The sequence below is a fragment of the Enhydra lutris genome, unplaced genomic scaffold (genome assembly GCF_002288905.1).
Source record: "Enhydra lutris kenyoni isolate GAN:26980312 unplaced genomic scaffold, ASM228890v2 scaffoldscaffold69, whole genome shotgun sequence".
Lineage (NCBI taxonomy): Eukaryota > Metazoa > Chordata > Mammalia > Carnivora > Mustelidae > Enhydra > Enhydra lutris.
Window position 1 is genome coordinate 4851041 of NW_019154153.1, and position 15196 is coordinate 4866236.

Below are 15196 nucleotides of genomic sequence, written 5' to 3' on the forward strand. Positions count from 1 at the left end.
CTCTTTTCAGTCGATACTCTGCAGCCCCTGCTTCATGGGCAACCACATCTCTGATTGTTTTCACTGTACACGGGTGGTTTTTTTTTTTTTTTTGGCCTATTCTAGAACTTCAAATAAATAGAATAATACAGTATGCATTATTGTGTATCTGGCTTCTTCATTCATCATAATGTCTGTGAGATTTATCCACATTGTTACGTGTATCTGTAGTTTGTATCTTTATTTTTAAAGATTTATTTATTTATTTATTTATTTGAGAGAGAGAGGGAGAGAGAGAGCACCAGTGTGCATAAGGAGGGGGGTGGTGCAGAGGCAGAGCATATCCAACCAGACTCCAACTGAGCATGGAGCTCGACCAGGGCTGGATCCCATGACCCAGGAGATCGGGACCTCAGTTGAAACCAAGAGTAGGATGCTCAACCAACAGAGCTCCCGGGGCACCCTATATCTTTTTATTACTGAGTCATATGCCATTATTTAACCATTCTCCATTTTAAGAGTGCTGTTTGATGAGTTTGACAAACGTCTATCCCTGGTAACCACCACCACAGGCAAGATAGAACATTTCCATTACCTCTCACGGTTCCCTCATGCCCCTTTACCATCCACCTCTTCTCACATCCGTGACCGTAGACACTACTGTTCTGCTTTTCATCACAGTAGTTTTGCTTTTCTAGACTTTCATATAAATGGAATCATATGCTGTAGTCTTTTGTGTCTGCTTTTACTAACCATAACGTTTCTGAATTCATTCACACAGCTGCAGCTGCACATATCAGTAGTCTTCCAATGAACGAATATGTCTCACTTTGTTTATCCATTAACTAATTGTTTCAGATGTTTCCTGTGGGGGAACTATCACAAAGAAAGCTGCTGGAAAAAAATTCAGGTTCAGGAGAGTCTTTGTTGCTGACCTAGGTGTTCATTTCTGTTGGATATACGTGTAAGAGTGGGATTGCAAGGGTTTACAGAAGCGTTTTAAGAAACGACCACACTGTTTTCCGAAGTGGCTGTATCATTTTCGCGTTCCCACCAGTAATGTAGGAAAGTTCCAGTTTCTCCACATCCTTGCCAACACTTTGTATTGCCAGGGTCTTTAACTGTGGCCTACACACAGCAGGTGTGTGATGGCACCTCACTGTGGCTTTCGTCTGCATTTCCTTAATGACTACGTAATGTTGAACTTTTTTGTCATGTGCTTATTTGCAATTTACATATTTTCTTTAGTTGAAGTGTCCGTTTAAGTCTTTTGCATTTTTGATTGAGTCATTTGTCTTCTTATAACTTAATTGGAAGAGTTCTTTTTATTTTGTATACAAGTCCTTTATCAGACACGTTTGGGAATTTTTTTGACCTAACCTTTGATTTGCCCTTTTGTTTTCTTGACACGGTCTTTTCAAGAGCAGAAGTTTTACATTTTGATAAAGTTTAATTCATTAATACTTTTGATTTGCATTTGTACTTACCTGTACCTACCTAACCAAGGTGACAAAATTTTTCTCTTATGGTTTCTTCTAAACTTTTAAAATTGCAGCTCTGTGTTTAGGAATTATTTTTTATATCTGATGTGACACAAGTCAAAGTTCATTTTTTCTACCATGGCTAATTGTTCCAATGCTATTGGTTAAAAAAGACTATCATTGAATTGGCAGCTTTGACAAAAATCAATCATCCGTATGTGGGGTCTATTTCTGGATTTTCATTTATCTATCTATCTATCTATCTATCTATCTATTTGTTTGAGAGACAGAGAGAGCACAAGTGGTGGGAAGGGCAGAGGGAGAGGGAGACTCTCTCGGTCAGGCCTCTCTCCGGCACGCTAAGCAGGGAGCCTGGCATGGGGCTTGATTTCAGGACCCTGAGGTCATGACCTGAGTCAGTTAATTATCTGAGCCACCCAGGCAGGCACCCCTGGATTTTCTTGTCTATATCCATTCCAATATCGTACTTGATTTGTACTGTAATTTTTAATATGTCTTGAAATCAAGTAGTGCAAACTTATGCAAATTTTCTTCTTTTTCAAAATTGTCCTGGTTATTCTTTTTTTTAAATTAGTCTCCACACACAGCATGGAGCCCAGAGCAGGGCTTGAACTCACGACCCTGACATCAAGACCTGAGATCAAGAGTTGGACCCTTAACCAGGCACTCCTGTCTTAACTATTCTAAGACCTTTGAGTTTCCATATAATTTAAATTCCATATAAATTCAAGGATCAGCTTGATATTGTGTTGAATCTATAGAACAATTTGAGGATAACTGACCTCAATATTGAGTCTTCTGTCAATAAACATATCATTTTTAGGGTAAAGGTCTTGTACCTTTACCTTGTATCTTTAACCTTATTCCTAAGTATGTCTTGTTCTTTGACACTTTTGTAAATAGTAGTCTTTATCCCAATTTCCAATTATTCATTGCTAGTATGCAGAAATACAATTGATGTGTTGGTGCATTGTGCTTACATTGTGCAATCTTGCTAAACTCTAGTCCCATTATTCACATTTTTATAGATTCACTTTTTTGGGGGGGGGATATACAAGGTCCTATCAACTATAAATATTGTTTTATTTCTTCCTTTCCAATTTACTTCCCCTTTCCTTTCCTTTTATTTCTTTTTCTCATGTTAATGTAATGCTAAAGAGCTCTGGTATAATGTTGAGCGGAAGTGAAAAAAGAAGATATTCTTGTCTTCTTTCCGGTTCTAAGGAGGAAGCATACAGTGGTGCACTGATAAATATGATGTTAGCTGTTGGTTTCTCATAGATTCATTAATTTGAGGAAGTTCCATTCTATTCCTGGGTTGCTGAGAGTTTCTATTATGAGTGAGTTTTTAGTTTTCTCGAATCCTCTCTCTGTATCTATTGAGTTGATCATATGGTTTTCCTTTTCGTCTGTTCATGTAATAAATTCCATTGCTTGAGTTTTGTCTATTAATGTGATGAATCACTTTTAATTTAATATTTCATCCTTGGGACAAACTCCACTTTGCCATGTTCATTATTCTTTTTTATATGTTGCTGGATTTAATTTGCGAACATTTTGTTAAGGATTTTTGTGTTTATGTTCATGAAGTGCATTGGTTTGTAGCTGTCTTGTAATAACATTGTCTGGTTTTGGTATCTGAATGATGCTGAACCAATGAGTTAGGAAGCATTCCTTCTCTTCTGCTTTATAAAAGCATTTGTGTAGGATTGGTATTATTCCTTCTTTTAATTACTTGATAGAATTCACCAGTGAAACTATTTGGGCCTGAAGTTTATGGGCAGGTTTGAAATTACAGATTTAAAATTTTAGATAGATAAATGACTTTCCTGTTTATTTTTTCTAAATGGTCTCAGTTTGTGTTTTTCAAGGTTTTCATTTCATTTAGGTTGTTGAATATATTGGCATATACATTTTCATAATATTTCCTAATTTTTCTTGTAATACCTGTAGAATCTGTAGTGATGCTCCCTTTTTTCATTCCTGATATTGGTAATTTGTGTCTACTCTCCTTTTACTGATCAGGCTGGTTGGTTTCACTGACTTTCTCTATCATTTTTTATCCTTTGTCTTTATTATTTCCTTCCCTCTGCTGACTTCAGGTTTAACTTGTTCTGCTTTTCGTAGTTTTGTAAGGTGGAAGATAAGATTATTAATTTAAGACCTTTTTAATTTTCTAATGTGATCATTCAATGCAATAAATCTTTTTCTAAGTACTCTTAGCTGCATCTCAGAAATGTGTATGTGCATGTTTTCATTTTCATTCAGTGCAAAGTATTTTCTAATTTTCTTTAAAATTTTTTTTGGCTGTGGGTTATTTAGAAGTGTGTTAACTTCCAACTATTTGGGGATTTCCCTGATATATTTATGTTACCATTTTTGTTGTGGGCAAAGAACATACTCGATGTGATTTCAATTATTTTAAATTTATTGAGCCTTATTTAATGGAATAGTATATGGTCCATCTTGGTGAATGTTTCATGTGGACTTGAAGGAAATGTGTATTATGCTCTTGCTCGGTGGAATTTCTATAGATACCAATTAGGTCATACTGGTTGAGAGTGTTCTTTGAGTTTTCTATAGATTTACTGGTTGTTTTCTAAATGTTTTATCAATTGCATGTCAAGATCATGACCTGAGCCGAAATCAAGAGTCAGCTGCTTAGCCAACTGAGCCACCCAAGCACCCCGGGAATGTTGAAATTTCTAACTGTAGTTGTATATGTTCTAATTTCTCCTTTCAAATCTGTAAGGTATTTCTTCATGCATTTTGAATACCTGTTATTAGAAGCAAATATATTTAAGACTGTTTTGTCTTCTTGATGAATTTACTTCTTCATCTCTATGCCATGTCCCTCTTTATCTTTGATAATATTCTCCATTCTGAAATCAGCTTTGCCTATTATTAATATAGCCATTCTCCTTTTCTTTTAATTAGTATTTGCATGATATGTCTTTTTCTATTTTTATGTTTTTAACCTATCTGTGTCTTTATATATAAAATGGGTTTCTTGAATCCAGCATATAGTTGGGTCTTTCCTTTTTATCCAGTATGACAATCTCTGGCTTTTAATTGGGTTGCTTCAGCATTTATATTTTATTTAATTTCTTCAGATTTAAATTTGTCATCTTGCTACCAGTTTCTATTTACCTTGTCTGTTCTTTGTTTTCCTTTGCTCTTTTCTAGCCTTCTTTAGAGTTAATTAAATAATTTTCATAATTCTATTTTATTTCCATCATTTGATTATTAACTATTCTTTTTTTTTAAAGAAATCTCTCCAGGATTTACAATACCCATCTTCTGTTTATCACAATCTGCCTTCATATAATATCATACTTCTTCAACTGTACTGTAAAAAACATTCAACACTATACTTCCACTTCTTTTTTTCCATTGTGTAATTGCTGTCAGGCATTTTACTACTACATATTTTATTAATTCCATAATATAGTGCTTTTATTCTTGCTATAAATAGACAATTGTTTTTAGAGATTTAAAAATATGATAAAAGATATCTTTTATATTTATTTATATACCCACCATCCTCAGCACTCTTTACTTCTTTTTATTGATCCAAATTTTTATTTGCTATTACTTGCCTTTTGCCTGAAGAACTTTATTTAAGACCTCTTTTAGTGTAGGTCACTGATGATGGGTTCCCTTAACTTTTAATCAGATGAGAAAAAGGTTTATTTTGCCTTCATTTTTGAAAGATGTTTTTCCGGGCTATATAAATCAAGTTTTGGCTTTTTTAATCCTTTGGCATTTTAAAGATGTTGTGCGCTGCTTCTGGCTTGAGAAATTTATGACAAGAGGTCTGCTGTCATTTTTTTCTTTGAACTACTGGTTTTCTTTTTTCTTTTTCTTCTTATGGCTGCTTTAAGATTTTTTTTTTCATTCTATCACTTGTTTTGGACATTTAATACAGTGGTTTTAGTGTAGGCTTCCTTATGTTTGCACTAACTGAGTTTTTTGAGATGCTTGGATCTATGCATTTATGGTAGAAAAATTTTGGTGCTATTTCCTCAAGTAGTTTTTCTTTCCTCTCTTCTTTTTAGGATGCCAGTGACATATGTTTTGGATGTTTGATATTGCCCCATGGTTCATTGAGGCCCTGTTCTTGTTTGTTTGTTTTTTTAAGTTTTTTCTTTTTTATTTTTTTTTAAGATTTTTTTTTTTATTTATTTACTTATTTGACAGACAGAGATCACAAGTAGGCAGAGAGGCAGGCAGAGAGAGAGAGGAAGGGAAGCAGGCTCCGTGCTGAGCAGGGAGCCCGATGCGGGGCTCGATTCCAGGACCCTGGGATCATGACCTGAGCCGAAGGCAGAGGCTTTAACCCACTGAGCCACCCAGGTGCTCCTTAAAGTTTTTTCTTTGTGCATTTCTTAGTTTCTCTTATCATGCCTCCAATTTCACTCTGTTTTCTTTTTCTGCTTCTATAATTTGCAGTCTCATATAATGCAGTTTCCATTTCAGTTATGTTTATCATCTCTAGAAGTTCTATATGGGTCTTTATTATATATTGTTTCCTCTTCATTATGCTCATATTTTTCTTTACGTATGTAAGCATATCTATAATAGTTGTTCAAGGTCCCAATCTGCTAATTCCATTATCTTTCTCATTTAATAAATTTATTTCTATTGATTTATTTTTCTTCTGGATATGGGTCACATTGTCCTGCCTCTTAGGATGCCTGGAAATTTCTCATTGTATGATAAACATTATGAATTGTGTGATACTGAGTTCTGGATTTTGTTGTAACCCTTTAAAGAATGTTGGATTTTTGTCTTAGTATATGATTAAGTTACTAGAAGATACATTTATTCCTTTGGAAACTTTTTTTCAGTTTGATAAAGTGGGTCCAGAGCAACCTCTACTTTAAAGGATGACCCTTCTAAGAACTCTGCCCAATGTCCTGTGTGTTATAATCTTTCTCCATTCTGGTTGATGGAATGAGAACTACCCCTGGCCTTGTACGAACTCTGAGAATTGCTTGGCCTATTCTTTCTGGTGATAATTTCCTTAGCCTCATGGAGTTTTGCTCCACAGAAATGTAGATCATTAGCCAAAGACTTGAACAGACCCTTCTGCAGCTGTCTGGAACTCCTCTGCAGCACAAATTCTAGCTGCCTGGGCCTCCCCAAACTCTGAGCTCTGATCGACTTAATGAGAGCCCAGGATGTCCTTTGAACTCCTCTGACCTGCACTGCAGCTTATAAACAGCCTCCAGTCAGTAAGCTGGATATCATGGGACTCATCTAGTTTGCTTCTCTTCTTTCAGAGATCACAGCCCTATATTTCTAGTTGCCCAATGCCTTCTAAATCTTTAGGGCAAGAAGACAGTTCCCAAAGCCATTGTTCTTACTCTAAGTCTCTTATATGTACATAAATCCTCATGACAGCGCTCTGAAATAGATACTATTATTATTATACTCATTTTAGAGATGAGAAAACTGGGCATGGAGGAATTTTAAAATCTCACCCAAACTCTGGTAAAGGTTAGAGGTGGGATTTGAACCTAGGAAGTCTGGCCGGTGCTATTAAGCACTAACTATACTGTCCCTCAAGGAAGCATTAGGAATATAAAAATCTCTAAAGCACTTAGGTATTTGAAAAAGGAGCTGGATGTAGCCCTGATTTCAAATTTAAAGAAGAGGATGAATGCAAAGCATTGGCTCAAGGTAGGAGGTATTTTCATGCCTACAGAATGGCTTGGGTCTTGACTCAATCAGTGTGGACCAGGTACAGCTGTGGAGGTAGATGTTCCATAAATACTAAGAGACGCCACTGCAAGGGTAGGCAAGAGGGTGAAGCATGCTTTCAATATAGAAGAATGTCCCTTGGACTGACCTTGGCAACATCGGCATTTCAAAGAGTGATGTGTTCAATTTGCCCAGCAAGGCTGAGAGTCAGCACTTCGCAGGACAGACACGATTGTCTAGAGAGCAAATCAGAGAGGACACTTTGCAATTAGAGAAGCTGCTATGGAAGCAGGAAAGTCAGGGTTCTATAGGAAAAGAAGTTACTGCTGACAATATAGAACAGTCAGTATCTCACGACTGAAGTAACAGACCTGATGCCTGATTTACTCTCCTTCACGTACGCAGAACTGTCTCTATCCATCATCCTCAGACTCATTCCCCTCTGGTAGTGAATGGGGTCTTCACAGTTCATCAGGTCTATGCCCCTGCCTCGGCAAACATCAGTCTTACCCTCTCCAGAAATGTCAGGGGTTCAGGAGGTAAATGTTATTCTGCATAGTAAATGTTTATCACCATCCATTTGAAAGTCATAAGTAAGGAGGCCTCCTGAAAAGTGATCTATCCTTTAATGATTGATCTTTGGTTTTACTCTGTTTCTTAGGAAATGAATTTCTCAGCCCTATTAACTTTGTACTGGGCATTTGCTCGGTTAAAAACCTCTCAGCATTCTGCATATTTTTCCACAACAGGCTTCATAACACCTTGTCTTGCTTATCCAATACCATGGCAGCAGGCTGCATTTCACGGCTGTACTCTAAGAGATGTTTTCATGCAAACCTTCAGTTTTTTTTTTAGGAGCAAATGCCTCTCTTAGTCAATCTATCTCCTTTTTGCATGATGATGTTTTGGGCTTCTTTCCATCGTTGGGATGAAAAAAAAAATGTACTTTCCATCTGCACCAGTTATTAATTTAACGTCTTTCAGCTCCAAACCCACCGTCTGTATCCTGCTTTGTAAGACAGGAGCTGGGCTCTCCAGGCTATATTTCTCTTTGCCAGCTGGCTTCATGTTAGGTTTCGACAATAGGAGTGTGGGAGGGACAATGCAAGCCTAGAAGAGAAGGGTTTTTTCTTGTCCTTCCGGTTTTCGGTTTTTCAGTGTAATAGTAGGTCACAGGTCAGGAGACACAACCCATCAGCATTTAATAGCCAGGGCAGGCTGCCCTTTGCAGCTCAACCGTGGGCATCCTCCACCCGTTTCCCTGTCGCCATGTTGCAGGCGGCAGGTTCCTGTCACAACCGGAAACTCTCCCTGAGGTCTGAACCTAGCCTTGCAAGGCCCTTTTCTCTGAGCGTCTAAATTTCTTCATTAGTTTTCCCTGAGTCCTCAGTGCAATAGCTGCTTCCTGTACTTACTGCTTCTCCACTCCTTAGCATTCTCTCGTACCCTTCTTAATAGTTGACCACCCTTTACAGAGTTAATAAATAAGTCTTTGTATTAAAAATTTCCTTTCGAGGGGCGCCGGGGTGGCTCAGTGGGTTAAGCCTCTGCCTTCGGCTCAGGTCATGATCCCAGGGTCCTGGGATTGAGCCCCGCATTGGGCTCTGTGCTCAGTGGGGAGCCTGCTTCCTCCCTCTCTGTCTGCCTCTCTGCCTACTTGTGATCTCTCTGTCAAATAAATAAATAAAATCTTAAAAAAAAAAAAAAAGATTTCCTGTCGGATTTCTGCTGTGATTTCTGTCTCCTGCCTAGACCCTGATTAATACACCAGCTAAGGGATTCACTGGTGTTGGATTTTTATTTTTGAAAGATGACAAGAACAAAGGAGTCTCTCATTAGGGATTGCGTGTGTGTGTGCGCGCGCACGCACATGTGTTTGCATGTGGCAGTTTAGCACAGTGTTAAGGGCACAGGAACTGAAGCCCCTTTGGCTGTGCCACGTCCTAGCTGTGTGTCCTTGGGAAATTGTCTTTTTGAGCTTGTGTTCTCATCTGTAAAGTGGGGATACCTAGGGTTGCCAGGTAAAATACACTCTGCCCACTTAAATTTGAATTTCAGAGGAACAGCAAATAATTTCTTAGTGTAAGTGTGTCCCAAATATTGCATGTGCATCCATTCTGCATTTTAATTTGCGAAATCTGACAATCCTAATACCACATCATAAAAGGTCAAATGAGTGATACGTGTGAAGGATTTGGAACAAACTTGGCGAATAACAGTCACGCTGTAGTTAGTCATTCTTTTGCTTGTGTGACAGTGTACCAGCACCCCTTCTCAGGGACACCCTGCATGAATTGTAATGTTCCTGCTGTATTTACTGTTCTCTTTAACTGTGTCGTTCACAGCCCCCCACCTTCCATCTTTTAAAGTGACAAGGCCAGGAAATGGTTTTGGCGGGGATAGCTACTGATTAGATCAATGTATGCCTCTGACTTTGGGCAGCCCAGTCCCAGGCTGGGCATCAGTCCATGGCGCAGCCTGTGGAAAGGGTGCTGTCCACTAGGGTAGTAGGAATGAGCTAAATCTGTCAGAACTTACGCTGAAGAATATAGAGGAGATGGCTCAGTGAGTACCAAAGGGAAGGAGGACAGATAGCAGAGATGGGAGAATTCACCTTGAGGGAGACTTTGAAGCAGAGAGAAAGGACACAGTTATCTTGAAACTGCTGAAATCCTGATATATTTTCTGTTTCTAGTTCTCAGGCAAACCTACCATAAACCTCCTTTTTCTCTTGAGTGTCTATTCCTTGCAGACAACCCTCCCAACACACACACACACACACACACACACACACACACACACACACAGAGTCTCTTTCTCTCTCTCTCTCATACATACACACAATCAATCATATACATGGACATCACTACTTCATTTAACAAATTATATTTTGGGTGCTGTTAGGGAAGGTGGGGATACATAGTTGGGAAACACCATCTCCTTCCTTGAAGACGTAGGCTGGAGGGTAGGGAACACAGGGTGAAGGTTAGGGATAATGTAGTCCTCAGCAAATGTCAAAACTGAGGTCTGTATAAAATATGGTCAACTGATGTACTTAGTAGGAACTTCATCAGCTGTTAACCTTTTCTGAAAAATCTTTTCTGAAAAATATAAAGGATTCTCATGCTAGGAAAAATATGAGATGGGACAAATTTTTCTTTTCTTTCATTTTTAGGCATTGAACTACATCCAACATTTAGTGTAATGTGAGTATTCCGGAGATTACAGTCATGGAAATGTAGAAGGAACACAGAAAACCGAAAGCCTCAGGCAGCAGGAGAGGCAAGGAATTTTCTAGTTTAGGGCAATCTGAGTGTAGGCATGATAGTCTTTGAAGTGCATCTATGTATAAGTATTTATAAATTCCATGCATGTGCATATGCGGACATGCACACATGCATAAGACATGTACTGAAGACATCCTGAAGTTCAGTGGATTTCCCACAGGTGTGAGGCTTACATCAGAGCTCTTCCCCAGTGGATCACAGAATCATGTTTTCTATGATATCTAAATATTGGGAACTGATACATGATAGTCCTTAGAGGCTTGGGATCACATGAAGGGACAAAGGAGGACAGGGAGAGGAGGAACAGGAAGGCACCAGGAAGAGAAATACAGCAAGCAGAGACCAAAACCATATAGGAGAAGTAGGTGGCTCTGCACATCCCCTGGGAAGCCCTGGAGGGCTTCGTGGCTCCTGAAATGTCACCCTCAGGGCACCTGCCAGGGGAGCTCGGTGCCTTGTTTACAATATGGGCAAACACATTGTAAGGTGAGCAGAGGACAGTTGCTTCTCTTGTTTGAGGAACTCACAGAGCTCCTTTCTCCCCCAGGCCTCCAGGGCATTGTACCTATGCCGGACCCTACATGGGAATCCCTGACACAGGAGAATCAATATTGTTATAAAGAACCCCAAAGATATTTCACTCTCTGCTTGGTCAGTCATTCCACCTACTCACAATTTGTCGCTTGTATCTAGTGGTAGGCGTACCCTGCGGGGTTGATTACAGGTGTAGTAATCAACCTGTAACGCTAGTCATTCACAAGCATTGACTGAGCCCCTGGGCACCAGGTGCTGTGTCAGATGTAAGGCACTTACTGTGTTCCAGGTGTGTCCTAGGCACTTCGCCTAACATCAGCTCAAGTAATGGTCACAACAGCCCCGGGAGAAGGGCACCCTTCTGCCAACGAGAGAACCGAAGTGAGAGGAGTCACACAGCCTGCTGGTGTCGGCAGGACTGGAGCCCAGGCTGTCTGGCTTCAGAGTCTATGTGCCCAGTCACTGTAACATGCTACCTTGGATACAAACGTATACCAGAGGCCTTTGTCTCTGACAAGTTAGAAGTGGGTATATCCCCAGTGTTTCTTATTCTTCCAAAATGGGGGCTCCAAGTTCCAGCTCCTGCTGCTCAGATATCTCTTACGCATGGAGAATGGCAGTTGTTACAAACCAGGACAAAAGAGGCCGTTGAGGGGCTCTGTGTGGCTCAGTCAGTTAGGTATCTGCCTTCTGCTCAGGTCGCCCCATGTGGGGTTCCATGCTCAGCAGGAAGTCTGTCTGTCCCTCCACCCACTCATGCATGCACTCTCTCTCTTTCTCTCTCTCAAATAAATACATAAAAAACCCCAACAGGTCATTGAAAGCAAACCTGTTTTCCCTTTTCAGTCAGTTTCTTATTGTAGAAGAGACCAGCCCCCCACTTAAAATGCTAACTGGACCATCTTCTTTGGATGTATAATAAAACTTCAACAGACAATCACTCTAGCATGATTTATTTGATTCAAGAAAATTTTGTACAAATTAAACCACACTTTCCCAGTAAATGACACCACGATTGCAAGGAAGGAATTTATAACTTTCTTTAGAAGGAGTTTGGGAAGATCAACCCATGTGGCCAAGCAGTAAGAACTTCACCGGAGGAACTTAGTGTGTGAGGCCTGGGCGGGGGGCACTACAGATTTCTGTATTTGCTACTTCTGATATGGCAGTTAAACACATCACAGCTTTGGGGTTCTCTGATCCAAGTCTGGTCAAAAGTTCCCCCCTTCGATGACTGATCCAAGATCAAAACAAAATGCAACTAAAGGAGTGAAAAACTGTCAAACTGTACTGTTGACAGAGATCCTATTTCTGGTGGGTTCTGATGCCAGAAGGGGATGGTTGAGAGTGAATTCTGCAAGAGGATGCAATGCTAGAGTCCCAATGTTGCAGGCAGTGACATAAATTCAAATATAGGGCCCAAAGTACATCCATAGCTTTTGGTGCCTGGAGACGCCCATCCCAGGAGACAAGTGGGGCCTGCTTCCTTTTTGCAGGCACTAAGCAGTAGCTGGTATAAGGTTAGGTAGGCTTAGGTGGCAGGATCCCAAGCTTGCTCTTGAATGTAGTGGATTAATTCCTCATAAGGGTCAATTCATGTCTCCTTCACCCTAGTGAATTGGATTAGCTATCCCATCATTGAAGTCTGATGTCTTTGGGTCTCTCTCTCTCTCTCTGTACTTCTCTCTTTCTGTCTCTCTGTCTTTCCTTTTCCCTCCCTTACCCTTACTGCTACATATATATTCCTGAGTGAGAGAGCTCATATGGCCTTGTCTGAATGCTGGGCTTTGGAGTCAGACAGATGAGTTTACAATCCTTGTTAGCTATTTGACCTTGGACACGTCTGTCTTTCTAAGCTTTAGTTTATTTCTAAATTTTCTAAATTAGGATGATGACACCTAGTCCAATGAATGTGAGGATTCATTGAAATAATGTGTATAATTGGAAGCACTTACTCTGTTATTAAGGAACTCATATTCAGGTATGACTTATAAGATCTGTGCTTGCAAAGAAAGGTGAAATGGTGTAGTAATAACACAAGTAAACCCAGACTCTACAATTTCTGAACTGGGAGATTTGGGAGATCACTTGAACTGGGAAGGGTGCTGAAAGGAGGAAGAGGTAGAAAAGAAGGTGAGGAATTAAGGAATTGCAAAGAAAAATTTCATCTGAATTCATTCATTCATTCAAAAAAATCTGTCTTGAGTATCTACTATGTTCAAAATGCCAGGCCAGATATTCTCATTGCCTTAAACATTGTTAGCATCTAGTAGAGGAGATAAGGAATGGACCCACCTTGGGATCAGTCTCATGAGAGCACTTCTAAGGACACGTGCACATCTCCCTAGAGGGAGATTCCATGAAGGGTGGCCTCTATGTACACCTGCCCTGGCAGGTTGCCTAGTCCATCTGCCTGTCTTTCCTGTTAAAGATCCTCAATGCAAGTAATTTCACAGCTGCCCTTGGTCACCAATTCTGTGTCTTAAAACAGTAACAGGCAATTCTTCTTGATGTCTAACTAAAACATCTTGTGCTGTAGTTTAAATCTGGTCCCTCTGGTCTGTTCTCAGAGAAGATGGAGACCAGTTGGCCATCATTCTCCACATAATAACCCTTTAGGGGTTTGGAGAGTGTTATTGAGTCCCTTTGGGCTCTAGATATGATTACCCATCATGGGTAGACTGAGGAAACAGGATGCAAACATTGTGCTTCATTTTCATGGCAAATGAGTTTCTGTGGGAATTTAGTGTCCCTGAGGTCAGTGCAGTCGCCTTTGTCCACAGACAAGATGTTGGGGTAGGCAGCTATGAGATGGCCAGTGATTTTTCTCCCAAGGGCAGTAAACAGACTACAATGTATCATGGGAAACACTTCATCACTATTAAAACCTAGAGAAGTTCATTCTAAAGCCTCAGTTTTAGAAGACAAGGGAAGTTTGCTCCCCAATCAGTTAGTCACCTTCTTAGGGAGAAGCAGGTGGTAAAATGAGCAGAGAGAAATCAATATTATGTTTTAATTTGATCTTAACTAAACTGATGTGACACTAATAGTTGTTTAAAAAAGGGCATCTATTTCGGGGTGCCTGGGTGGCTCAGTTGGTTAAGCATCTGACTCTTGATTTTAACTCAGATCATGATCTTAGGGTCATGAGATCAGGTCCTGTATTGGGCTCCAAGGTCAGCAAAGAGTCTGCTTCCCTCCTTCTTCCATTCCCTCTGTCCCTTTCCCTGCTCATGTAGGCACTCTCTCTCTCTCTCTCTCTCTAAAATAAATAAATCTTATACACCCAAAACAGATAATCATGTAAAAAATGGGCAGAAGACATGAACAGCCACTTCTCCAATGAAGACATACAAATGGCTAGCAGACACATGAAAAAATGTTCATCATCACTAGCCATCAGGGAGATTCAAATTAAAACCACATTGAGATACCACCTTTCATCAGTTAGAATGGCCAAAATTAGCAAGACAGGAAACAACATGTGTTGGAGGGGATGTGGAGAAAGGGGAACCCTCTTCCACTGTTGGTGGGAATGCAAGTTGGTGCAGCCACTTTGGAAAACAGTGTGGCGATTCCTCAAAAAATTAAAAATAGAGCTACCCTATAACCCTGCAATTGCATTAGTGGGTATTTACCCCAAAGACACAGATGTAGTGAAAAGAAGGGCCATATGTACCCCAATGTTCATAGCAGCAATATCCACAGTAGCCAAACTATGGAAAGAGCCGAGATGCCCTTCAACAGACAAATGGATAAAGAAGATGTGGTCCATATATACAATGGAATATTACTCAGCCATCAGAAAGGATAAATACCCAACTTTTGCATCAACATGGATGGGACTGGATATTATTATGCTGAGTGAAATAAGTCAAGTAAAGGAAGTCAATTATCATATGGTTTCACTTACTTGTGGAACATGAGGAATAACATGGAGGACATTAGGAGAAGAAAGGAAAAGTGAATTGGGGGAAATCGGAGGGGGAAACAAACCATGAGAGACCGTGGACTCTGAGAAACAAACTGAGGGTTTTAGAGGGGAGGGGGTGGGGGATGGGTAAGCCTGGTGGTGGGTATTAAGGAGGGCACGTATTGCAGGGAGCACTGGGTGTTGTAAATAAACAATGAATCTTGGAACACTGCATCAAAAACTAATGATGTATTTTATGGTGACTAACAACACAA